The 25,189-nt window shown below is 42.1% G+C and overlaps 1 protein-coding gene across 8 annotated transcripts in view; it reads left to right on the top strand.

Annotated features, from left to right (window-relative positions):
* The first annotated feature begins 649 nt into the window (after positions 1-649).
* CHST15 (carbohydrate sulfotransferase 15) overlaps positions 650-25,189 on the top strand; it is a 109,612-nt gene continuing 85,072 nt past the window's right edge. Inside the window, exons 1-2 of one of the 8 annotated variants that reach the window (XM_043551073.1) lie at positions 12,644-12,743; positions 14,298-14,460. The gene's annotated coding sequence lies outside the window, so the exon portion shown is untranslated. Of the gene's footprint in view, positions 938-10,942; positions 11,426-11,534; positions 12,452-12,631; positions 13,128-14,297; positions 14,461-25,189 lie in introns of those variants that run through there. The other 7 variants (XM_043551076.1, XM_037904062.2, XM_007053057.4 and 4 more) reach the window with 7 other exon arrangements.

Genomic DNA, 25,189 nt, shown 5'->3' on the forward strand with positions numbered 1-25,189 from the left:
TCTCATCACACAGAGGTAGGCACTTTAATAACAGGAAAAATGAAGCACAGAGAAATTAAATGACTTGTTCAGGATCAGTGTTGTATTTTTGTTGGTCCCAGGATATTAGAGAGACAAGGTGGGTGAAGTAATATCTTTTACTGGACCAACTTCTGTTGGTGAAAGAGAAAAGCTTTCAGGCTACACAGAGCTCTTATTCATGGCTCTTTGTTCTGTAGCTCTCAGTGAGAAGCAGACCTGGCAATAAAACCCAGGGATTCTGACTCATAGTTCCTTGATCTAACCACTAATAATGACTAACAATATTGATAATTAATAACACTTCTATAGCATTTTACACATTCAAAGCACTGTTCAAACACTAAATGATTAATTCATCCGCACAAAAATCATTGGATGGTAGGTAAGGCCCTGATCCTGCAGCCATTTACAGACCTGCTGAACTCTACACATGTGAGTAGTCCCACTGGAATCAATGGGAGTATTTGAGTGTGATGTCAGGGACTAAGTGCTTATTATGATGACGATTATTTATCACCCCCATTGTACAGATGGGTGAATTAGGAAGTTCAGACAAAGAATTTAAATGAGCTGCATGAGGTTACTCACAGACACTACTTCTAAATTCCTTCCTGCCCTGATAAGACCAATAGTGGTGAGAATAAGAGAAGGAAAACCTGTCTAAATCTCCGAGGAAGGCATTATACATGTACAAAAAGTAGCAAAATGTATAAAATACCTTGTGATGCTCTTGGAGTATATTGTAAGTTACAAGCAAAGATCTATTCAACAATAGTAATTTCTGATGCAAAGCCACAGAAGTTGGAGAAATTTGGCTCCACACCAAACTGTCTGAGTCAGCAAGAAATTAGCTTGTGTGAAGAAGCTCTTCTATTATACTTCTGTTTTTGAGGAACCAGGCTGCAGAAAGTTACTGGTAAGATGAGACTTCATGCAAAGGCAAGTATGCCAATATTTTAACCCATGAATAGAAACATATGTACTGATGATGGGGTAACAACAAAGGTTTGTGCACTTAGCATGAAATTCACCCTTCTACAGAATGCTAGCCCAGGTGTTCTGCATTGCTTAAGCTCTACTTTCCTGGCCTATTTCTCAATGGAGTGAATTTGGCCTAAACTTTTATTGTCTGCTTCCCAATGTTTCTTTTAATATTCCTGAAGCCAGAATTTCATTGCAACTATGGTAGTAATTGAAAATGATGATGTTGATACGTATTTTTAATTATCTTTTAAAATGTATTGAAAACTGTTGCAAAATGAAGCAACTATGTGATGAAGGCTGAGTTAGCCATTCCCCTGCCTCCCCCACCTCTTCTCCCCCCCCCCCCCCCCAAAGAAAAAAAAAGAGGAGGATTATTCAGTTTATTGGTTCAGGAAAGATGAGTTTGTATGTATCAGGGAGATTGTCATCCCCCCCTCCCCTTTTTTTTTTAAATGAAACAAGAGGTACTCCATCTCCACACTTCCATATGGTGTCTGGTAAATCAAATGACTGTATTTTTATATCCTAAAAGTGAGCAACTTCCACCCCCCTGGAATATGGTACAGAGTTTGATCCGTTAAGTGCTCCAGGGAAAATTCAGCCCATACAGAGGCACTGCATAAGACTATTTAAGTCCCATTTTAAGCAGGCCTTAAGCTTGCTCTTTACATAGGGATGAATCTCATCCTTTCTGTACAGAGATCCCGGTGAAGTCAATGTAAGTTCCATAAACTGTGCACTTATAGCAGCTGAATCAATATTAACCAAATGGTCTTAGGACAGTTGAAAATATCTTTGATTTATGGCTTACGGAGACATAATTTTTGTCCGGCAGCATGGAAATATTTGTCCAGAATAAATAATTCTTATGAGTCACTTGAAAAGAGAGAATGTGTATGTATATAAAGGGCCTGATCTATGCTTCTTGAACACCCACAGCTCCCACTGAAGTAAATGGTGGCTTTGCGTGTGCAAGAAACACATGGTCAGGTTCTGACTGAGGAGTAACAGAGGTAAGGGATAGAAAAGTACTGTATGAGGGGAATGCAGCTTGTAAAATAAACTTCATTCTGATTTCTCTTGAGGTAGTTAAGGTGAAAAGAGGGGTTAAGGAAAGAGAAATAAGAAACATGTATAATTCAAGGACGAGTTAGGATACATCACTGATCAAATTTTAAACACTGCATTTTGTAGTCAGGAGCTGGGGGAGGAATAATAAATGACATGAAAAGAAAAGCTATGCTGAGCACTGAAGTGCATACAAAATGGCCCAGTGACCTACAATTCCTTATCTGTAGCAATGAAATATATTAGCATATGTAATGTTTCTGGGAGGTGATATTCTTCGCGTATATGACAGAGTGGAATATGTAGTATAGCTGTAGCCATGTCGGTCCCAGGATATTAGAGAGGTAGGGGGTGTGTGTGTGTGTGCGTGTGTAGTAATATCTTTTATTGGACCAACTTCTGTTGATAGAGACAAGCTTCTGAGCCACATAGAGCTTTTCTTCAGGTCTGGGAAAGGTACTTCAAGGCTCACAGCTAAATGTAAAGTGGAACAGATTGCTTAGCATAAGTGTCAGAGTGGTAGCTATGTTAGTCTGTATCAGAAAAAACAATGAGGAGTGTTAGGATATAGATATTCAGGCCTGTCTGCAAAGGCCTGTACTTTAAGAATTTAGGTGTATTCTTATCGCTTGGCTAGTTCTAGAGGTATAAAAGAAAGAATCAAAATCACTGTCTGCTGGTGTAAGGGCCTTCTCTTACTGCGACAGTCTGAGCTCCTGTTCTTAGGCTGAGGCCTTTGGCTAAGCAGCAGAGGCAACCATAAGCTGGGAAGCGAACAGTCACATCCTCACATTCCAAACTAGTCACATTGAAATAAGGTGCTATTGGGCTGTTAGGCACCATCAGGACAGGATTGTATTCCTATCACCTCCAGAGAAAGGGAAGTACCTAAAAAATGTAAAAGGAAATTTAGTTTGATAGCATCCTGTCTGGCAAGAACTCACTTATCAATAGCTGGGATGTGAAATCCTCACTTCTGTATTGTTTTGTCATTATAGTTCCCACTTTGCTATTGTTTGTCTGTATAATCTCTGTCTGGTTCTGTGATTGTTCCTGCCTGCTGTATAATTACTTTTGCTGGGTGTAAACTAATTAAGGTGGCGGGATATAATTGGTTACATAATAATGTTACAGTATGTTAGGATTGGTTAGTTAAATTTCAGGAAAATGATTGGTTAAGGTATAGCAAAGCAGAACTCAAATTTTACTATATAGCCTGCAGTCAATCAGGAAGTGAGTGGGTGGGGGAGATGGGAACAGGGAATGGGGAAATTGGAATCATGTTTTGCTAAATGCGGAAATGGGAACAGGGAATGGGGGTAAGGAAATTGGAATAATGTTTGGCTAAGGGCAGGAATGGGAACAGGGACACAGGTGTAAAGCTCTGTGGTGTCAGAGCTGGGAAGGAGGATACTAAGGAAGGAAACTGGAATCATGCTTCCTGGAAGTTCACCCCAATAAACATTGAATTGTTTGCACCTTTGGACTTCGGGTATTGTTGCTCTCTGTTCATGCGAGAAGGACCAGGGAAGTAAGCGGGTGAAGGAATAAGCCCCCTAACAAGGAGTCCTTGTGGCACCTTAGAGATTAACAAATTTATTTGGGCATAAGCTTTCATGGGCTATAACCCACTTCATCAGATGTATGGAGTGGAAAATACAGTAAGTAGGTATAAATATACAGCACATGAATTCCCATCTTTTCATGTGCTGTATATTGTCATGCATTTAACAGGAGGTTTTCTGCAGACTTTTCTGCCATGTTAAAAAGTTCAATGCAAATAAGGGCTTGATCCAATCAAATTTAACCCCTCTGGCTGCTAGCTCATAGAATATCTGCAAGCTTCTTGGTCTCACTGTTACGGGGGTTCCTCCTCATGAGGAAGGTAAGTAGTTCTTTAATTCCCTCTAGCCCTCTTAGAATTCTGAGCTCCGTGCCCACCCCATACTTTGGCATCAGACTAACTCTGGGTATTGAGCACCCTTAGCACAGGAATTGCTTCCTCCAAGTGCCTGTTGGGGTGCTAGTCATCCGAAAAGGTTGGGCAGGAGATGAGGCAATGGCCTTGCTTTCTCCTTCCCAGTTAGCCAGGTGTGCTTAGACAGCGAGCTCATGGGAGGCATGCTATACTCTAATTGTGTGCACCCACGCCCCCTGCACTCTTGGAAACTCTGCCATCCTGAAAAAAGAAAAGGAGCACTTGTGGCACCTTAGAGACTAACCAATTTATTTGAGCATGAGCTTTCGTGAGCTACAGCTCACTTCATCGGATGCATCCGATGAAGTGAGCTGTAGCTCACGAAAGCTCATGCTCAAATAAATTGGTTAGTCTCTAAGGTGCCACAAGTACTCCTTTTCTTTTTGCGAATACAGACGAACACGGCTGTTACTCTGAAATCTGCCATCCTGAGATACACATGCTCTTCCTCAGGTAGAGCAGCTCTGCACCAGCCCCAATGCCAGGCCCAATTCCTAATAGACATAGTCTTGTCCTTTCACTCCAGCTGATCTGTTACTCCGAGTCGTCTTTGATTGATCTGTCATATACCTGTGAATTATAGAATGTGCAGTAATGAAACCCTCAGGACATGTCCATGTGTGAGCTATTTCTAGTACTAATTTGAACCCTATTAATTTGTCTTCTAAATGGTGTAACTCTATTCATATTCCTTTAGAGAATCACATGGTTGTGCTTGAGTCAGTTTTAATGCCTTAATTTCCCCAAGCATTTAAAATGTTGTACATTTGTAGTAAATTAGCATGCTAAACTTGGCTTGATGTTTGGCTTGATGTAAGCAGTGCCACAAAAGCGTTACAATATTTTTGAACCCTCTATCCGTTTAAAGCTATTTGAATCAATTTCTGGCTCTCCATGATTCCAATAAGTTATTGGTGATAAAGGTAGCAGGGAGGTAATATCTCCTCTCTGTGCTGCTGTGGTGAGATCACATATAAAATTCTGCATTCAGATCTGGGCACCAGAGAACTGTAGACAAATGGAAGGGAATTAATAGAACAGCAATAAAAATGATTAAGGGGCTGAAGAGATTGACTTTTGAAGAAAGATTAAGGAAACAAAATATGTATAACTTGGCTAAATAATGACTAGGGGAAATTATACCCTAAATAATTCCTTTGCCTCACTGATGTTTGTCCTTCAAGTATTTCTTGAAGGGTATTACAAGGATGTACCATTAGGAATAAAAAACTGAATCTGAACATTTAAAAGCTGGGGATGTATTTCCAGATAGGCCAAATGTTGACGTTTACTCAATTCTGACTCTGTTCTTATTCAGACAAAACTCCCATTATTTTCAGTGAGAATTCAGACAAAGTAAAGGACTCTGGGTATGGTCCAGGAGTTTATGTGCCTATAAGCATCATTCCCAAGGGCAACTTTGTAAGGAAAACAGCAAAATCTGTTTTCAAGCTTTAAGAGATCATCTTCCTGTTCCCCAGAATTAAAGTGAGTGGTCTATCTGTCAGTGTGCTTGTCACCATGGTAATAACAAAATCAACAGTTTATCCTCAGCAGCATACTTCTCTCCTATTAGTTTAAATGAGACATATGCAATAGTACTAAGGGGAGAACAGACTATTAAGGAGAATATCATTTCCTTTAACTTCCAACAGCACTAAATCCTTCCTCAGAGCCCAGCTTGATAACTCAGACTAAGGGCTGGAGTATCCTCTGTGGTTATTGGGCTGCTGGTGTTCCCCACCCCTGCTTGCCCAAAAGAGACACTACGTGCAGCAGCAGTTAGTGCCCCCATAAAGTTGAGCTTTGCTGGACACCAGGGGCATGCACACCTTCTGCTCGGGGGGCTATCGATCAGTGGTGTTGTGGGAATCTCAGGAGCGTAATTTACAGCACATTGCATTTTTTGGATCCACCACATGAAAACTCCCATTCCCCATTCAGAGATCTCCACCTGTTGGAAGGAACTACTGTTTAGTAAAAAGAAAAGGAGTACTTGTAGCACCTTAGAGACTAACAAATTTGAGCATAAGCTTTTGTGAGCTACAGCTCACTTCATCGGATGCATTTAGTAGTAACTTTATTTCCCCCCCAGTTATCTCTTTGCTTCCATGAGCTGTGAGATGCTTGTTCAGGTAGATACTTCTCAAGGACTCTCGGGAGGGAAAGTGCAGCCTCATTGACAACATACCCCTTCCCCCACATTTTCCTCCATCTGCAGAGGTGCTCCAAAGACAATGGGCTTTGTGTGTTGTGGGGTGGGTACAGGCCAGAGGACTCACATGCTTTGGAGGCATTATGTCCCCTCCTCTCTACACACACCGGAAGTGTAGGTGTAAGTGAGTGTTGCCTTTATCTTCATTAATTTATGCTGGTCCTCTTATCCTATAGCAAAATCCCATGAGTAAGGTTTTGTGAGACAGTGGCCAATGCTACCATTGAGGCAGGTGAGACTGGGATGTGATGTAGAAAGAAGCATAAGGTACAGCATGGATGGACCAGACCTTCAGTGGATCTCCTGAGTACGGCAGGTTTGAGAGATTGAACTTTTTTCTCTCTGAATCTCCATCTTCTGAAAAAAATGACAAGGCAGAAACTCCCAAATTTCTATCTGTGTGTGGGAATAACTTAGAGACCCTAACAATATAACAGGCACACAGAACAACAGACCTTCACTCCCACTCCCAAAATCAGAATCCCGTTACAGCTGTGCACAAACACTGACCTTAATTTTAAAATTGACAAATCTGGCTATCAAGACTCTGTACTGCTGATTGCCAAGTTAAGGGGTCTATTTTCTTCTCCAGATGTGCACACTTAAGTCCAATTAATATCAATGGGAACTACATGTGTATAAAACACCCCTTAGAACCCACACATTGATGCTGCCAGTTACATGCCTTCTTTTCATCAACATCAGTAAAGAGTTTTCTGTTATCTTTTCCCAACAGATAAACCTGCCCAGAGCCAAGCAATATGAACAAACTTGTTTGAAAAGTGACTTCATCTTTGTGTGCTGGGGAAGGTGCACGTGGGAACTAGCGATGCATTATATTTACAGAGAGGGGGGCCAGGAGCTGATGTCTTATGAAAATCAATCTATTTAGAGACGGTTATACTGATACTCAGTATAAATCTCTCCTCCCTTCCTTCTTTTAATAATGATTCATTTGTGTGAGAACAGGATCTTGGTTTTAAAGAACTCATTTGCTCCTGCTGTTTATTTCCCTTCTGAAGCCATAATGTTCTGTGACATCACAATTAGTTGCTACAGAGGTGATTTATTATGTCACAGAAGGTTTATATTTTTTTCTCCTCTACCTCACTGCGGTATTGCAAACATAAATTCATTCACGTTTGTGGAGTGATAAGACTACCATTATGGAGTACCTATTTGCTAGTACCATTAGAACCTAGGAACTTATCCAACTCTTGTGGACTTCAGTGGGAACAGAATCAGGCCCCTACATCGATTACAGGACAGATCCTCAGTTGGTGTAAATCTGAAGTCAGTGGAACTATGCTAATTTATACTAGGTGAGGATCTGCCCCTATGACTTTTGTGGGGAGTAAGCCATGTGAGCAGATGAATCCTGTTTTTATGGCAATGTCTTAGATATTAAAACACCATTAAAAAAAGACAGAAAAAAGTCTGAAAATATGATTATGCAAAATTCTTGCTAAGCAGAATGCTGTCCAGAGTCCTTGAGGCATAAGCAGGTCATATTTAACCCAGAATAGGAACACAGAATATGTAACTTTTTAAAATTACAGGCTGTATCATGTATCTACCCAGGTGTTTTACCCAGGGAGATGTCTTAAAATCAGTTGTGGTGAACTGGAATCTGTTGTTTAAGCCCTTTTTTAATCTTAGGGTTAGGAGAAATTTACATCTGACATGGAATGAGACTGTCTGATACACCCAGAGCCATATGTGCACAGGAATGGCCTTAAAGCTGAATTTGTAGGCAGCTATGGGTTTAAATCAGCCCTTTAGAGTTAAACTTAGTTTTGTGGGTGAATAATCACGCATTGGAAATACTTAAACTGCTTGGCTCCCAGTGATGATTCCGTCATCATCATAATAATAGAAACATTCTGCTTTGCATTTTATTATACCAAAAATGATTTCACTTCAAAAGAAACCCCCACAAATTTAGATATCCCTAGGATGTAGTATTCACCAGCTTTGCACTTAGCTACAAGTAAATGAAATGTTAACTCTAACATTATAGAATATTGAACATGCACATTAAAGCTAATCACTGAGCACATCACTATTGGGAAAGAAATGCAAAGGGCTACAGTTCCCATTCTGGTAACATGCAGCCTCTGCAAAGCACATGCAACTCACAGCAACACCACAACTTTTGGTGATTAATGCTTTTTAAAGGAAACTCTACTGTCTACAACCCAGACAATGTGCCTGGTTACACTGCGTGAATAATCCAGTAACAAGCCTCTCCTCCATTGTGATTTGTTAATCAAGGCAGGAGGCTTTGGACTGAGAGCTATTCTTGCCTTTATTGCTCAGCAGAATAGCAAAATGTTTTCTCAACATTTATTTTGCTGCTGGTATATACACCAGCAGCATATATATATTAATTGGGTACAATATAACCATCCCATCCTCATACAGTCTGTCAATCTCTGGTCTACTCCCTATGAAATTTCTTTCCCTATAAATGACAGAAGTATGGACATAACTTCCTTTTCTTTTGCTGCTCCGATAAGACTGGCCCAGCATGTAGCCCACAGTAGAAGAGAAAAATGCACATGAACCAAAAGATGAGTGCTCCAATCTGAGTCTGAATGTTCTAATCACCATGCTTTGAGAATAATTGTTTTTTTACTACATTAGTGATGGCTGAGATTGGGCTGCACCTACACAGCCCAAATCCTTCTATGTGGTGGGCCTTAATGGATAAATCTGTGATCTCTCCAGAAGCTGGTCAGACATCTCTCTCTTCCTCACATTGGGCAGAATTTAAATTGGCTGCTAAACCTTTTTCTGGGGCCCCAATCTTAGGACTGCATGCAAATCTACCTGATTGGACTGGTACTGCTGAAGGCATTTGGCTCTCATTTAGGCTGCTGTGAATCCTATCATGCAGTTCGTATTTTCCCTCTACAATGTAAGCATCATACTGCAGGTATATTAATGTTTAGTTTTGCTTTTTCAGCTGGTCACGTTCCAAGTGAAAGTAAGTTTGTGGGGCAACATCCTGTAACAACAGGATTTAGGAAAGAAGTAAAGTCCATCCTCTGAATCTGAACACATCTTAAAAGATTTTAATGGTCATTCATCTATTCAAGAATGAGGGAAATAATGACTTTCTTCCTTTGAAAGGACATAATTGCAAAGATGCTTTCTCTAAGATATTACAAATGATCGGATATAAGAACACGGGAATCTCCTTTTTAGGAAAGATTTGCCAGAAGGGATAGAATTATCTCTTGTTGGATGCACAAACAGCTTTTTGTCATTTGAGTTGTCTCTATCTTCTGACACTGTGCTATATCTATCTGTTTGTGGTTTGATGCCTTCAGGAATATGCAGGGAGATTAAGCTGCAGAAGTTTAGTTATTTTCTGTATGCGGATGACACACAGCTTTGCGTCTTCATCTTGATGGACTAGCAAGAGCAACTGAGCTAAGGTTTGATGGACATTGAAACATGGGTGAGAGCAAAATGATAAAAAAGAGGTGCTGTTGGTGGGTTGGGAGAATAAAGTTGTGAAAGATTATATTGGAGCCGATGATGGAGGTGTCTGCCTGCCATTACTGACCAGTAGATAACCTAAGTGCTTAGTTGGACTAACAGCTACATTTGAATGACTAAGGAGAAGTTATGGCCAAAGTAGCTTTCCGCCTTCCCCCGCATTTATACTTGACAGGCGAGGTACAGCCTTTGAGTTTGGACACAGCTCTCGCTACCGGCATCTGTGCCTTTGTGACCTCAACATTAAGCCATTGCAATGTTCCCTTTGGTGTGAGTCTACAACTAACTCCATTTGGAAGCAATTGCAAAATGTGGCTGCTTGCTGGGGGAGTGGAGCCTCTTCTCAGGAGCATATCACACCTGTGCTCCATCAATTGCTCTGGCAACTTTCTGGCTTCCAGTTAAAATTTAAGATGTTGGTTTTAACCTGCACCCAAAGCAGCCAGAATCTGCCCATTTTCTGGGCAAGGCCCATCTGTTTACAAGGGTAATAGAGCCCTCCCCAGGAGCTGATGTTGCTGCTGGTTTGAAGGTCCTTCATGGCCTATCCTTTCCCTGGACTATGTGATGGGCCTGTTTCTGAGATACTGGCAATGAAAGCTGAGCTGCCAATGAAAGCCGTGTTACCTCTCAGGTCCCTAGACCAGGCAGTGAGGTTGGGACCTTTCTAACCTTGGAGAGGAAGAGGACTGTTTAGATGAGCTCCAGATACTGCCTTTTGTCTCCCCAGGACTTAAAGTGGGTAGCAGCAGCTAGGCTTCTGGTCCTCCCCAGAGTACCTGGGCCTACACAATGGAACTGTGGCCTTCCCAGCCCCACCTGAACAAGCACAGTGATGGGAGCTGAGGGGGCAGCTGCAGCCAGGTTGCCTTCGCAGGCTGCGCAGTAGGGCTGAAGCCTTCCTCTACTCGAAAAGGATGGGCAAGGGCCTGGGTCCAGATCATTCTTCTCCTAACCCTGCTCAGTCTGCCCCACTGAAGAGCACAGTACAAATGGCTGGGGGGGGGGCAGGTGGGGAAGCAGAGTCTGTTGGGCGTGGGGTGCGTGTTGGGGGAGAGGAGGTCCAGTGGAAGGGCCAGCAGCTGCAGTAGTTGGAGCAGCCCCTCAGCAGCGGCTTTCTGCCTTGGCTCTGCCGCTGCCTGCAGGCGGGCGGCTCCTCTGGCTGGGCGTGGGAGTCCCCTGGCGCGGCACACGCAGGGCGCTATACCCGGGCCAGGGCGAGGGAGTCTCGCGTGGGCTGCACAGCGCTCGGCCGGGGCTTCGCAGCTCCTCTCCAAGCGCAAACAAACGAGCCAGACTTCCGCCCCCTGCCCTAGCCCAGGCCGGGGGAAGGGGCGCGGCGGGGTAACGCCCGCTCCCCGCGGCGGCCGCACGCTTGGCAAGCCCCTGCCTGCCGCCGCCGCCGCTTCACGTGGCCGCCGCTGCCTGGCTCCTCAGCGCTGGCTGGGCTCGTAGCCGCCGCTGCTGGGGACTGGCGGGCGGCGGCGGTGTCTGGCCGGCCGGGGCGGGCTGGCTCTGCAGACCAGGCGGACCCACCGCACTGCCCGCCTCGCGGCTGCGGGGCTGGAAACCGAGCGGAGCCGGGCAGGCTCGCCCCCCCGCCGCCCCCTGGGGGAAGTGTGGCGAGGAGACCGGCGAGAGGCGGGGAAGCGGTGAGTGCCACGCTCTGCCGGCCGGAGCGGGGTGGGAAGGAGCCGGCGGGCGGGTGGGCGGCTGCAGCCCGGGGAGCTCGGGAGGGTGCCGCGGGCGGGAGGAGGGATGCGGCGGCAGCGGCTCCGGTCTCTGGCCGGCTCCGCTTGGAGAAGTTGCTGCCTCAGGGATTGCGGGCCGGGCAGGGGGAGGCAGCGACCCGACGTGCATTTCTCAGCGACCAGCAGAGGAGCGCCCCGAGTTCTGATCACGGGAGGCGCCCCGCGTTGAGAGGAGAGGCGCCGGGAACTTCTGCAGAAGGGCTGCCGCTGCCCTCGCACCCGGCGTGCTAGAGCAGGCATCGTATTACTTGCACAACACACACTGAGTGCACACCCAGCATCCTACCTGCACAACACACACACACACACACACACTCTGAGGAGCGCCGAGCGGGCGTTGTACCTGCACAACACACACACACACACACTCTGAGGAGCGCCGAGCGGGCGTTGTACCTGCACAACACACACACACACACACTCTGAGGAGCGCCGAGCGGGCGTTGTACCCGCACAACACACACACACACACACTCTGAGGAGCGCCGAGCGGGCGTTGTACCCGCACAACACACACACACACACTCTGAGGAGCGCCGAGCGGGCGTTGTACCCGCACAACACACACACACACACACTCTGAGGAGCGCCGAGCGGGCGTTGTACCCGCACAACACACACACACACACTCTGAGGAGCGCCGAGCGGGCATTGTACCTGCACAACACACACACACACACACTGAGGCGTGCAGAGCGGGCATTGTACCTGCACAACACCAACACACACACACACACACACACGGGACTCAGGAGGGCTGAGCAGGAATTTTACCCGTGGAACATACACAATGAGGTGTGTAAAGCAGGTATTTAACCTAACCATCCACACGTTTCTGCATATCTGTTTCATTACTGCATTCGCTATTTAGAGGTCTGCGTTTCCTGTTTACTGCCCGAAGGACGTGCAACCACACACAGCTGTGAGGTAGCGGTTTTTTGCTTTGTTACGGAAATAACTTGCTGATACTGTGATAGTTCAACCTTTACATTAAGATCAGCTTAGCTATTACTTTATGTATTGTAATAAAGTACGTAATAAGATCTGCTGGGGGAGGGGTAAAGGTGTGTATGCATAGGGGGGTTGAGAGAGTGCTCATACAGGGGTGTGTGTGTGAATGTGTGTTGGGATGTAGATATACGGGAATTAGGGAGGATGGGCTGTGTCTATAACAGAGGGTTATGGGGTACTTGTAGGGGAGTTGGGCTTCTGTGTGCAGGTATGTAGATTTGTGTGATCAGATTTCTTGCTAGAAAGAGTTTGTGTTTTATTTGCTTTGAGAGAGGTCTGTAAGTATCCATCCTTGTTGGGTTTGATGCTCTTTGTGTTGGTCACACTCTCCATACAGAAGGAGAAAGAGATTTTTGTCATGTGCTGGTGGTTCTTGCTGACAGTTTTCAGTAGCAACTGCTGGTGATGGCAAGATGCTTTAACTTTTTCCCCCTCCCCCACATTGCAAAGTGAAATATGACAGTAACTGCCCAGAATATCTTTGCATCAAAGACAGCAGGACCAGCATCCTTGATTGAGCAGGGACTACCTCTGGGGTCTTAACAGACAAGTGTTAAACCCCCTCTGGGAAAATACTAGGTAACATGCTAAGGTGTGTAATCTACTCTTCTTTATGTACATTCTTGGTTAGTCATTTCTTAATATGCATGCTCAGGGATTTAGCCTGGATGCTGAGCTATTCAGCATTTCCATTCTGTAAACAGATCGGGGGTACTTGACTTTTTTAAAATGTGAAAATGTTAGCCGGCTGTAGCGAGGCCTTGGAAGAAATTCATAATTACTGTATTACAATAATGCAATTTTTGCTGTCATTGTGCTGGGCTGCCTATTGGGTTGATGCCTGTCTGCCTAAGAACTGCCAATTGGCTAATTACAGTAGTTTTATGGTGATTTGTCAGAGAAGACATTTGTAAAACAGCTTTTATCTGGAGCGTTTTCCTTCAGTTAACTCGGTGTGCGCGTACCTTGAATAAAGTTGTGGATGGCTATTGTCATTCAGTTATGCACATTTTTAGATGTTGAAAGATGTTTCTTAAGAGCAAGCTGTTGACAATTAAAAATAGCTTCATAGTATGCATTTATTGAGAATGTAGTCAAGGTTTAGTGACAGCTTGTGGTTGACTCTTTTAAGCTACGAATCAGTCTGAACTTTGGAGATGTCACAGGCGATCTTCCTTTTTCTGTACTCCTTGTTTTATCATAATACTACAGCCTTGCTCTGCAGGGATCACAGTTTGAATTGTAGGTTAACAGAACAGTATTTTAGCATGGTACTGTCTACATAGTTATGAAACCTTCAGATATAGATTTCATTCTGTAACCCTTGATTTGGAGACACTGCTTTAGTTTGCTTGTAAATGTGTAATTAAAATAGAATCAGTTGGAATGATTAGCCATGGACGATCTTTATCATCTGATGCAGCTCCAACATACACCTTTTGTTTTGTGTCCAGAAAATGATCATCTACTTATAAAATAGAGTAATCAAAAGAACAGGTTAGAGGCTGAAATTCAAAGCCCTGTATTCATTGGAATTACTCATGAAGAGTAAATATTTTGAAGGGGTAGCTGAAAAATGCCCTTGTTTACTCATTTGTGTCAACAACTGTCTAATCGAATAGTACTTGGCTTAATGCTGACTATACGCTACTTTTGATTTTTGCCAAAAAGGGGGCATCTCCTTAAACCAGTAATCGTAAAAATTGGTATTTTTCACCCTGTACTATGGTATAACTGTCTTTAAATGTTCTGTTCATGTTAGTGATGCAAATGGTGTCACCTCTGATGCCACCTCTCGTATTCTCTGCTGCTGGTGCCACTTCACACTCCTGGGCATTGAGTCAGAGTAGTCAATTAGCTCTTCACATGCCAAGAAAAAGAAAATTAATTTAAATGCTGAGAAGAAGGAACAACTTGTATGAAAGGTCAGTGAACACTACCAGTTTTTTGATGATACTGGAACCTTGGGGATCCAGAACAACATACTTGTGTTTGTAAATCCAGTCAACATCGAGTCCAGTGCCATATTCTGAAGTCAACCACAAATTGATTTTATGATTCAAGAATTGTGATAGAAAATCCAGTTACAAATGCAAAATGTTTTACATGAGGGTTTATAAGAGGAATGTGGCTAACCAGTTGAAATTTGCATTACAAAATACATATAATTCTGCTGGTATAACCGAAGATGCTATAATGGACTTAATTATCTTTACTAAGCTAAAACTACAATGGTTGGAAAGTGTACAAAGGAGAAGATAAGAGCAGAATGTTGATATTTCAGTTATTTCATGTGGCTAAATACAAGGACTGGACTAGACAGTCTACCACAAGTACTAACAAGACTCTCGTTATAGATGCATAGTCCAGTATTGTATATATGCATCATGTATTATTGATACTTTTTTCAGTTCATTTAATCAATATAGGCAATTTGCTTAAATAGTTTAGTGCAGCAAAATTTGACAGTTGCTTTTCTTACCTGTTCATTTTTGACATTAGGTTTTCCTAAAATTACTGTCCAGATAGAAATTGGAATCTGCTCAGATCTTAATTTGTTTGCTAGAGACAGGCTGGTAATTTTAAAATAAAAGTACTGTTTCATGTTTTCAGTTTTTATTTGTAAAAGAAAAAAAATTGGGATTTTTTTCAGTGTTTTCTTTCCAAACATTAAAACTGGGATGAAATCAGGTTCAAATTTAAAAAAAAAAAAAGGGAAAAATTGGGTTGGGGAAAAGAAAAAAAAAAAAAAAACTTTTGTAATATACACATTTTATTACTGTATAATTGAAACTTTTTTTTTAATGTACAAAGGTATATTTTGTCTCTCTCAGAGCTAGTTGTTTTTCCAGAAATCCTGGTTTGCATACGCACGCATAATTTTCTTCAAAGTATCCTCACTCATGTTGAGCCTCTTGCTGCTTGGAGGTAGTCCAACTTTGAAAATATGCACTCTGCCTCAACAGATCCAGGGGGTACACTCAAAGCTTGATGTGCCGCTTTGCTGAAGCTGAGAAGTGTGTCTTGATGACTGTTCCAAAAAACCAGCACATCCAGTTTTGCATTGTCAGGATTAGGCAAGTTCATGTATGTAGTAAATTCCCCTTTCAGATTTGAAATTTCTTCTTTAGTGGCAAATGGTTGAAACACAGTGGCATAAAGACCATAGTCTGCTGCAGATTTCACCCTGAGGAAGAAGTGCCACACCTGGGCATTCTAAAAAAATATTTTTGGCACCGAACACTTGGGGAATTCAGATTATGGGCTACGGTCATTTCCCATTTCTCACTGAGTGTTGTGTTTGAAGGTTTTGAATGCTTTTTTGGTTTTTGCATGTTCCAGGGTGGGAAAGATTTCCAGAAACAGCTGAGTTTTCTCACCGTGTGTTTCTCCTTCAGTTTTTGTGCTCAGTTCAGTTGAGATTTTGGTTGTCAAGATCCGGTAAACATCTGTATTGGCAAACATGTGGGCAGTAGTTAGAGAAAACGCCAGTGTTTTCTGCATGTCACATAATGATTCCAGGTTTTCAGCAATTAACATGACCTTGGTGCTGAGTATCTGGCAGTTATTTTGGATTTGCCAGTCCCTTCAGAGTTTGTGCTTTAGAACCAACAAACTCAGGATGATCTAGGAGACACATTAGCACAGTCCGCGTGTCATTTACATGACAGGCAGTGAAGTACAAGCTCATCCACAGGTGTGGCACAACAGGGTTAGGTAATCTGGACTCATCTCGCTCTGTGTTAAACAAAGCCTTCGACTTGTTTGCATGCTTGAAAACGGCCCCAAATCCAATTATAAAGATTTCACGTCTTTCATTTCTTCTGTAGCAGTAGCTGCTGACAGTGCAAAGTTAATTAGATGAGCAGGACAGGTAATACCTAGCAGTGCTGGTTTCTGATTGAGTGTAATCTCCTGGGAAAACTTAGCCTTGTAGGAAGCAGAATCTGTGTTAGTTCTGGCCACATTTTCCCAAGTTAGTTGGTACATCTCAAACATGTCAGTTATTGCTGTGTTGAGAAAATGTCTGTCAGCAGAGGGGATGACTGTCATATCAGCACAAAGCAATGTAGGTTTATTTGCTTTGAAATAAAGAAATGAAAACAAAAGGCCAAGAATCGGACGGTCGAAAGCATCAGGAGACTCATCAAAAAATCAGACTAGACACCATATTTCCATCAGCTTAGATACTAAAGCATTTTCTTTTTCTTTCAGATACTTACCAGTGAGGTTGTCTCATTAGGAAGGGTTTTTGATGCTAGACATTATTGATGCACTAAGTCACCAATAGACCCCTCTACTATTAACAGTGGTTGTCTGGTGAAACAAAGAACACACACAAATTCATTGACACAGTTGTGCTATGTCCTCTCTTTCATTAAAGCTCTGGTGAAAGCTCCTTATATTGTCTGTTTATGCTGAAGCCCACTTTCTTCCTTAAGCTTCTTGTGTTGCTTGCTTTCAACATGCTCCTTTATTCTGTCAGTGCGATCACTGACCTCAGTGCTGCAGTATTTGTAGCACAATGCATCACTCCCATCTTTACTTTTCTTGAAAATTTCTAACCACTGATTTTCTTGAAAGATTTGTATATTTACCGTTTTACTGTATCTATCTGTAACCCCAAGGAGCTTACCTACGTTCCTAGGGCTCTGTGTGCTGATAGTTCAGGGAGAGGTACACAATCCCAGGTAGCAAGGGGGAGCCAAGGGCAGACTCAGTCTGCTAGGCAACGCAGAGGAAGAGAGGAGAGACATTATGTAGAACAATGGGGGCCTCTGTTGGTTTGGGGAAGGATTGCGGGCGTGCCAGCTCAGATGAAGGGGCAGAGTCACATCATTGACAAGGGAAAGCCCAGGAAGAAGAGCTAGCCTGATCAATAGGGAGTGAGAAGCCTGCCCCTGGGAGCCCTGGAGGGGGGAGAAGCCATTTTGGGAGTAATCTGGACCCAGCCACAGAAAGGACAGGACTGGCTGTGTGGGGATCCAGAAGAACCCATGCCCATCCATCCAAACCCATTAGAAGACTGGCAGTAAAGGAAGCAACTAGGTGGATAGGGGACATTACATATCTTTATCTGTGGAGGATTGATTGTTTAAATTCAAACTAAACAGACACAAAGAGATAGGCGGGCAGCGTCTCCTTGTGAGCCAATCATAGCACGATATTAACATTGTTTAGTTTTCCGACCTCCACTTAGTATGTGTTCTGTGTTTTACACTGTGGAACTGCTTCAGAGCTGCAGGACACAACAATCACACAAAGATTTAGTGTCTAACAAAAATAAGTACCCCAAAAATACTGAGTGGATTGATAAAAGGAAACTGAAAATGTGGAACACTAAGTAAAAGTAATGTCTGAAGCATAATTAAAGCTGGAGATACATTTTGTGTTGAGAAACAAAATCTGCAAGGTAGACACAAAATGTAACTTTATATTATTCAGAGTTCAAAACCAGTTGTGAAACCAATCAGTTTGACATACGTAGACAGTTTCAAAATCAATTGACATGTCATTTAATCTCCACCCCACAATAACCACAAAGTGTCCTTTAAATGATCGTAAATACTGTAAAATATGGGGGATTTTTTTTTAATACTGGTGCCACTAGGCAGCATATGGCAGAAACTGGGGGAAAATGTGCCTCTGTTTCTGAAAATTACATCTGCAGCAAAATTACATGTGCAGGGTTTTTTTTCCAATGATGATCGATGTTCCTAACAACACTCATACATTTCTCTAAGGATTTATTTATATTTAAGGCCAGGTTGTTAAGTGGATGGAGTGTTAGCCCTTCCACATTGAAGAAAAAATAATACACAAAAATTAAAAAATAACTGCAGATCTTACCAAAATTTCTCTGCTAAACAGGTGTAAATATAGCCTATTAATTCTTAAACAAACCATGCATTATTTAGTGCTTCCTCACATTTGTGTATGAATCAGATAAAAAACAAAGTTGTAGATCTTGTACTTAGCAATGTATTTAGGTTTTCATTGCAATTCCATTGTTCGCTTTAATAATGTCCGATGTGCTTTCTTTAGATTTAAACTAACACCAATGAACTGTACTTGCCTTAATGATATATTGATTTAGGAAGTTAGAACAGCCACATGTTTAACTCCTTCTGTACAGATACATCAACTCAGCAGAAAAGAACCAGACCTAAAATATGTGCCATTACATTCTCAGACAAGAATCTTCATTAACATTAAGGTTACTAGACTTTATAGCCTATGGATCAGAACTTCAAGGAAATATGCAGCTAAGTGATTCAACGCTCCAGGGCAGATTCTTTGGTGTAATTTGTCATAGCTACAACAAAGTACATCAGCTGAGGGTTTGTCTCCCATTTATATTGCACTCATCAGTTCCCCTTCTCAGCCTTCAGTGTCTCCCTCCACCACGCACATAGTCCACCTATTTTCCCCTCATCCTGAACAGCTGACGAATGACTTGGAATCCTATCATGTTCCTTGATGGGGACTCTGGTTATTTAGCTAGAGGAGCTAATGATATATGGGGGAAAATGAAGACATTTTTAATCGGGAGCATTAAAAAATATATCCTGTCCAAATTTAGTTTATTTTACAAAAAATATACTAAATTGAATGCTTTACTAAATAAAAACTAAAATTCCATTGTTGTCTAAGGATTATTGTAGCAAAATTGGAAATTAAATTCAACAATTAAAGTGTGAAACTGAGAGATTTTAATAGTGCTTTAAAGTGCAAATCTCCATGCAACCTGAAGTCTAGAGATTCCATTGATGTGTCCATACGATTGAACATTTATCAGTATTGCACAGTTATGTACAGATTGTTAAGTCAGTCTAGTGTATGCATGGTGGAACGTAATGTTTCTATTTAATTAAGGGTATGTTTTACAGTCACGCTAGTTATTTGTCCTTATGACCATTTCACTTGTGTGTTTTGACCAAATAACTGAAAATGTGATCATGATTTTGGACTGGTTGCTTGATCTGATTTTTACATAATGAACAGGAGAGGCAGGCTATCTGGGAACTTGAGTGCAATGAGAGCACTGCAAGTCTTTGCTTACATAGCCATTGTAGGCAATGAATGGCACTTTAGGGGCAAAGGGTTAATGTGGCTTTTGCATGGAATATTCATTTATGTTATGCCTAGTTTCTAGGCACTGTTGAACACTGCTTATAAATGCTAGCTTTAAGGACCATACCATCCTTCATGATAGGTTAGATAATCATAAAATAGAGAACTTCTAGCACATGATTCTTAGCAAGAACAAACAGAATTAAGATGCCAAGTAATAATGGTTGCTGATAAGGAGAGAAACAGTGTAGTTGTGCTCATTCCACTCTGGCCAGAGGCCAGGAATCCAAAATATGATTGTGAACATTAATTAAAATGGTAGTGTGAATGTTAATAAAAACGAACACTACATTATTGGGCCTCCCACCCAGTGTTTCTCAGACATAGTCAGTGTGTCTGCCAGAAGTTGTTGTGTGAAACTGATGTAAATCCCAAGTAGATTGTGTCTGTGAAACAACATAAGAACGGTCATATTGGGTCAGACCAATGGTCCATCTAGCCCAGTGTCCTGTTTTTCAACAGTGGCCAATGCCAGATGTTTCAGAGGGAATGAATGGAACATGGCAATTATTGAGCGATCCATCTCATGTCCTCCAGACCCAGCTTCTGGCAGTCAGAGGTGTAAGGACATCCAGAGAATGGGGGTGTGTCCATGACCATCTTCGCTAAGAGCCTTTGATGGACCTATCCTCCATGAATTTATCTAATTCTTTTTTGAACCAAGTTATACTTTTGGCCTTCACAGCATCCCCTGGCAATGAGTTCTACAGGTTGACCATGCATTGTGTAAAATAGTACTTCCTTTTGTTTGTTTTAAACCTGCTGCCTATTGATTTCATTGGGTGACCCCTGGTTCTTGTGTTATATGAAGGGGGAAATAATACTTCCCTATTCACTTTCTCCACCCCAGCCATGATTTTATAGACGTCTATCATATCCTTTCCCCCCCCCCCCCCCCGTCATCTCTTTTCTAAGAGATGAACAGTCAGTCTTTTTAGTCTCTCCTCCAAAGGGAGCTGTTCCACACACTTGCACACAATTGTTGTTGTCCTTCTCTATACCTTTTCCATTTCTAATATATATTTTTGAGATGGGGTGACCAGAACTTCACAGAGTATTCAAAGTGTAAGCATATCATGGATTTATGTGGTGGCATTATGATATTTTTTGCCGTATTATCTGTACTTTTCCTACTGGTTCCTAACATTGTTAGCTTTTTTGACTGCTGCTGCACATTTGAGTAGATGTTGTAGAGAACGATCTATGATGACTTCAAGATATTTTTCTTGAGTGGTAAGAATTAATTTAGAACCCATCATTTTGTATGTATAGTTGGGATTATGTTTTCCAATGTGCATTACTTTGCACTTATCAACAGTGAATTTCATCTGCCATTTTGTTGCCCAGTCACCCAGTTTTGTGAGATCCCTCGGTAACTCTTTGTAGTCTGCTTTGGACTTAACTAGCTGGAGTAACTTTATATCAACTGCAAACTTTGCAACCTCACAGCTTTTCCCCACCTTTCCAGATCATTCACTGATTGTTTGGCAGGCTTCCTGCTTCTGATGTACTTAAAAAAAAAATAAAAAATTGCTGTTCGTTTTTGTGGTGGTCAGTGTTAATGAAGATGGTCAGCAATAATGTTCCGCAGTTGATCAAGAATTCATTGACTGTAACTGCTCAGGGGCCAAAATGTGCAAAATTAGACAGATGCAGGTGGGTCAAAAGCAAGCTGAAATATAAAAGCTAATGTCCGTCAAATCTCAGTTACTGCATTATGGGCCCAACTCTGTAGCTTTAGTTAAGCAAAACTCCTGTTTACTTCAAATAACACCATTATGATGATTCCAGCTGGAGTTTTGGCTGACTAAGAATTGCAGAATGGGGCCCAATGATTTGAAACCACACCGCATTTGCAGTTACTGGATGATAGATGTTCTCTTATATTTGACAGTGTGCAGTATATACAAATTTATAAGCTAATTTACAAGCCTTTGGATTTATAATGCACATACTTAATTTTATAAATATTTCTATTTTGTTGTACATTGTCTGCATTTTAAGTATACTGTTTCTCTGTGATATACAGAGTCTGCAATATATGTTTTTAACAGAAACTCATTAAAACTGAGATTTTTTTACTCTGTTCATACTTTTCAGTATGAAGAAATATACATTTAGCAAAGATTTCCATCTTCATCTTGTAGAAAATAGTCATTTTAAATATAACTTAACCTTATTCCAAGATTACTGCTTAACAAAGCTAATAAGATTGCAGAAGGCCTCATCAATATTGTTACTTATTACATGTATTTGATGAGCATCCCATTATGCTTGTACTGTACAAATACATAGATATGGTCCCTTACCAGAGGTACATGTAGTCTAATTAAAGTCCTTTTGGTTAAATTTGGATAACTGTGATGACCCAGTCTATCCCAAAGAGGAAGGAGCTGTGAGATCAAAGAAATAATACACAGAAATATAGAGATAAGAAACATGAGTAGAAAGTACCAAAATAAGATTTGCCTTTGAAAAATGCAAGTTTCTATAAGACATCTGGGGGAAAAATAATAAAACTTAAAACAACAGGAGAATTATTTGAAATGCATTCATCTAGGAGAAGGAAGAGATGCGGGAATACTGAAGGAGCTAGGAGAGATATTGGACAGCAAATTAAACATGAGGTGTAATGTGATATGGGTTCAGAAAAAAAACACAAATGCCATTGTATGCTGCATATCTCTTTCATGGAGCAAGTAGGAATAGTCTGTCTCGACATAGCTGTGGTTGATAGGACCAGGAATATTGTGTTTAATTTTTGCACCAAACTGGAGGGAGTTCAGGGAAAGCAACAAATTGTTTGGGTTCTAGAAAATTTGAATTAGTGTGTGAGGAAAGTTGATTTTATATTTAATATTAAACTCATCTGTGACTTAAGCAGGGCATGACAATGGTTTACAAATACCTGTTCTTGAAGGTGTTAACACCAATTATAGAATCACAGAATACTAGGGTTGGAAGAGACCTCAGGAGGTCAATTAGTTCAGTCCCCTGCTCGGAGCAGGACCAACACTATCTAAATCATCCCAAGCAGAAGAGGAGTCTCTATTTTGTGTGGTACAGTATAGATATTTCTAGAAATGGGATTAAATTAAAAGAAGAACAATTTAGGCTGAATATTAGGAAAATATGCCAGATGGTGAAATGTGCTTGGCTTTGGAGTAGCTTCCCAAAGGATCTGGTGGAAGCTTCATGCCTTGGGAATTCTTAAATTAGACTGGATAAAATATAGAAAATGTCCTATGAGGAATGCACTTTTGCATGAATATAAAATGGATGATCTAAGGATATTATCCATCTCTGACTTCTTTGATTCTAATATCTAATCAAGGTCTACTTTTGTAAGCTTTTCATTCAACTGATTTATACTTTAGATAGCATTTCCCCAAGGAGTGTCAACTGTTTAAGGAATTTGGTAGATATTCCTCACAGATTTTCCGGGAGAGCCCCTCAGGTCAAATCCCCTCATTGCCAATAGTGATTTATATTTGTAGGACTATAGACGACTTGACTGCTCATCCTACAAGTAATCAAGTCTGGCTTGCTGGCTGAGGTCTGAGAGAGTTTTTGGGGTCTTCTTTGGAACTACTAATCATGCAGTTTCTTGGATGGATACCAATTTGTTAAACTAGAGGAGTAATAGGCCCTATTCTTCAAGAAGTGTCCCTGTGGGTGCTCCACTTTAGGTGAATCTGCATCCCTGCACCTGCGATCAGAGAATTTCAGTAGGAGTGCCTGTTTGGGTCGCACATGTGCTGTCCCCATCTCGCGCTACCTCTGGCGGCTGTATATCACTGTGTGACCACTCCCCTGCCCGAGTTCCTTGTCTACTGCCCTTGACTTGAGATGGAGCAATCAGCAGTGCCTCCGAGTTTGCCTTTATCTTAAAATATAGATTTGGAGTTAGTAATTTTAGAAGCCAGTTAGTTAGCTTAATTACCCTTCTCTCCCTCATTTATCTTTCTTTATTTAGAAGAATTTTTTTTATTAGACTAAGTATCATTTCTTATTATATTCTTTAGCAGAGTATAGATACTCTCTCTTGGGAGAAACTTTATTCTAAGTGGCATGCCTGGATCCCTGGGTTTTAAACACTGCTTAACTTGACAGGAGTCAATCCCGGTCTCTGACGACACACTCGGTTTGTCCACTGTCTCAGTGGGAGACACATTCCGCAAAAGTGCTCTCATTGCCATAATCTTAAAATCTGCACCAGAAGAGCAAGGGATCTTAAGCTAAAACTTCTCTTGATGGAGAAGTCATGCACCTGGCTTCCAGTCCAGGACTGTGGACCCCTCCTGGACAATAGTCTCCAGTAATGTCATCTGACAGACATTCCCCATCACCCTCACAGAGGAAAGATCACTCTTCCAAAAAGGTGGCCAAAAAACAGGCTATGACCTCTTCTTTATGGGAATCAGCTAAAAAGAGACTATCCCCAACCTGTCAGATACTCTCGGTACCGACCTCACTGAGGCCGACTACCTCTGGGGTGGCAGGACCCTCCAGTACCATGGGTACCGTGACAGCCAAAGACCCAAGCGGGCAGGGTCAGAGAGAAGCAGCAAAGGGCAACTTATGCTCCATTCCTTGGTTCCCCAGGAGCTGCTCAAACATGTAGCGCTGAGCAGCGCTACAGTCTATGTCCCCATCTTCTGCCTTGATAGTGCATAGCGCTCAATCATAGGTACTGACAATTGCTGTAATTCCATCGGCATCGCCAACAATGCCCTCCTAGATACCGATGGTCTTGGTACTGAAACACAAAGACCTCCTGGTCTCTTCAGCACCAGAATCTCCCTTCCTCAGTACCAGTGTTACTGCAGCATGCTTGGTACCATACTAAGTTACACCACCATCCAGATCAGCTCCTCCTTTCTCCAGTGAGGATGGGGAGATCTACTCATCACGTCACTCCTTGCCCATCCAGACAGCCACCAGACTGGGTCCACCTGAGCAACCTGGATAACAACCCAGGGCCAAAACCCATGGGTGGTATAGACATCCATGGATACCACTACCAATGCCATTCCAGCCGCAGTGGCCCTACTGGGATCCGTGGGTGGCGTAGCGACAGCAGTATTCTAAGCCTCCCATTACCCACAGGGATAGATTGAGACATTCTTCATCGCCCTCAATACCTGGACCCTGTGACCTCCTGGAAGAGGCATTCAAAGAGCTGGAGGAAACTTCTGATCAGGAGGTTACCCCACCTACAATTTCTCCTCCTCGTCTCTGGACGAAGCCATCACGCCCCCACCAACCATGATGGGTGATGATTTAAAACAATTCCAAGAGGAGTTTAAGAGGATGCGAACTCATTAGAAATACCATTAGAAGAAGTTTCAGAGTTTCAACACAAGCTGTGGGACATTTTACAATCATCCGCTTCATCCAAGATTGCTTTTCATGGTCTGTATACATTGACCTTTACTATCACCAAGAGCATCTACAGACCCACCAGGTACTTGCACACACTCCACCAGGTCATTTTCTACATCGATATCCATGATGGGT

The sequence above is a fragment of the Chelonia mydas genome, chromosome 7 (genome assembly GCF_015237465.2).
Source record: "Chelonia mydas isolate rCheMyd1 chromosome 7, rCheMyd1.pri.v2, whole genome shotgun sequence".
NCBI lineage: Eukaryota > Metazoa > Chordata > Testudines > Cheloniidae > Chelonia > Chelonia mydas.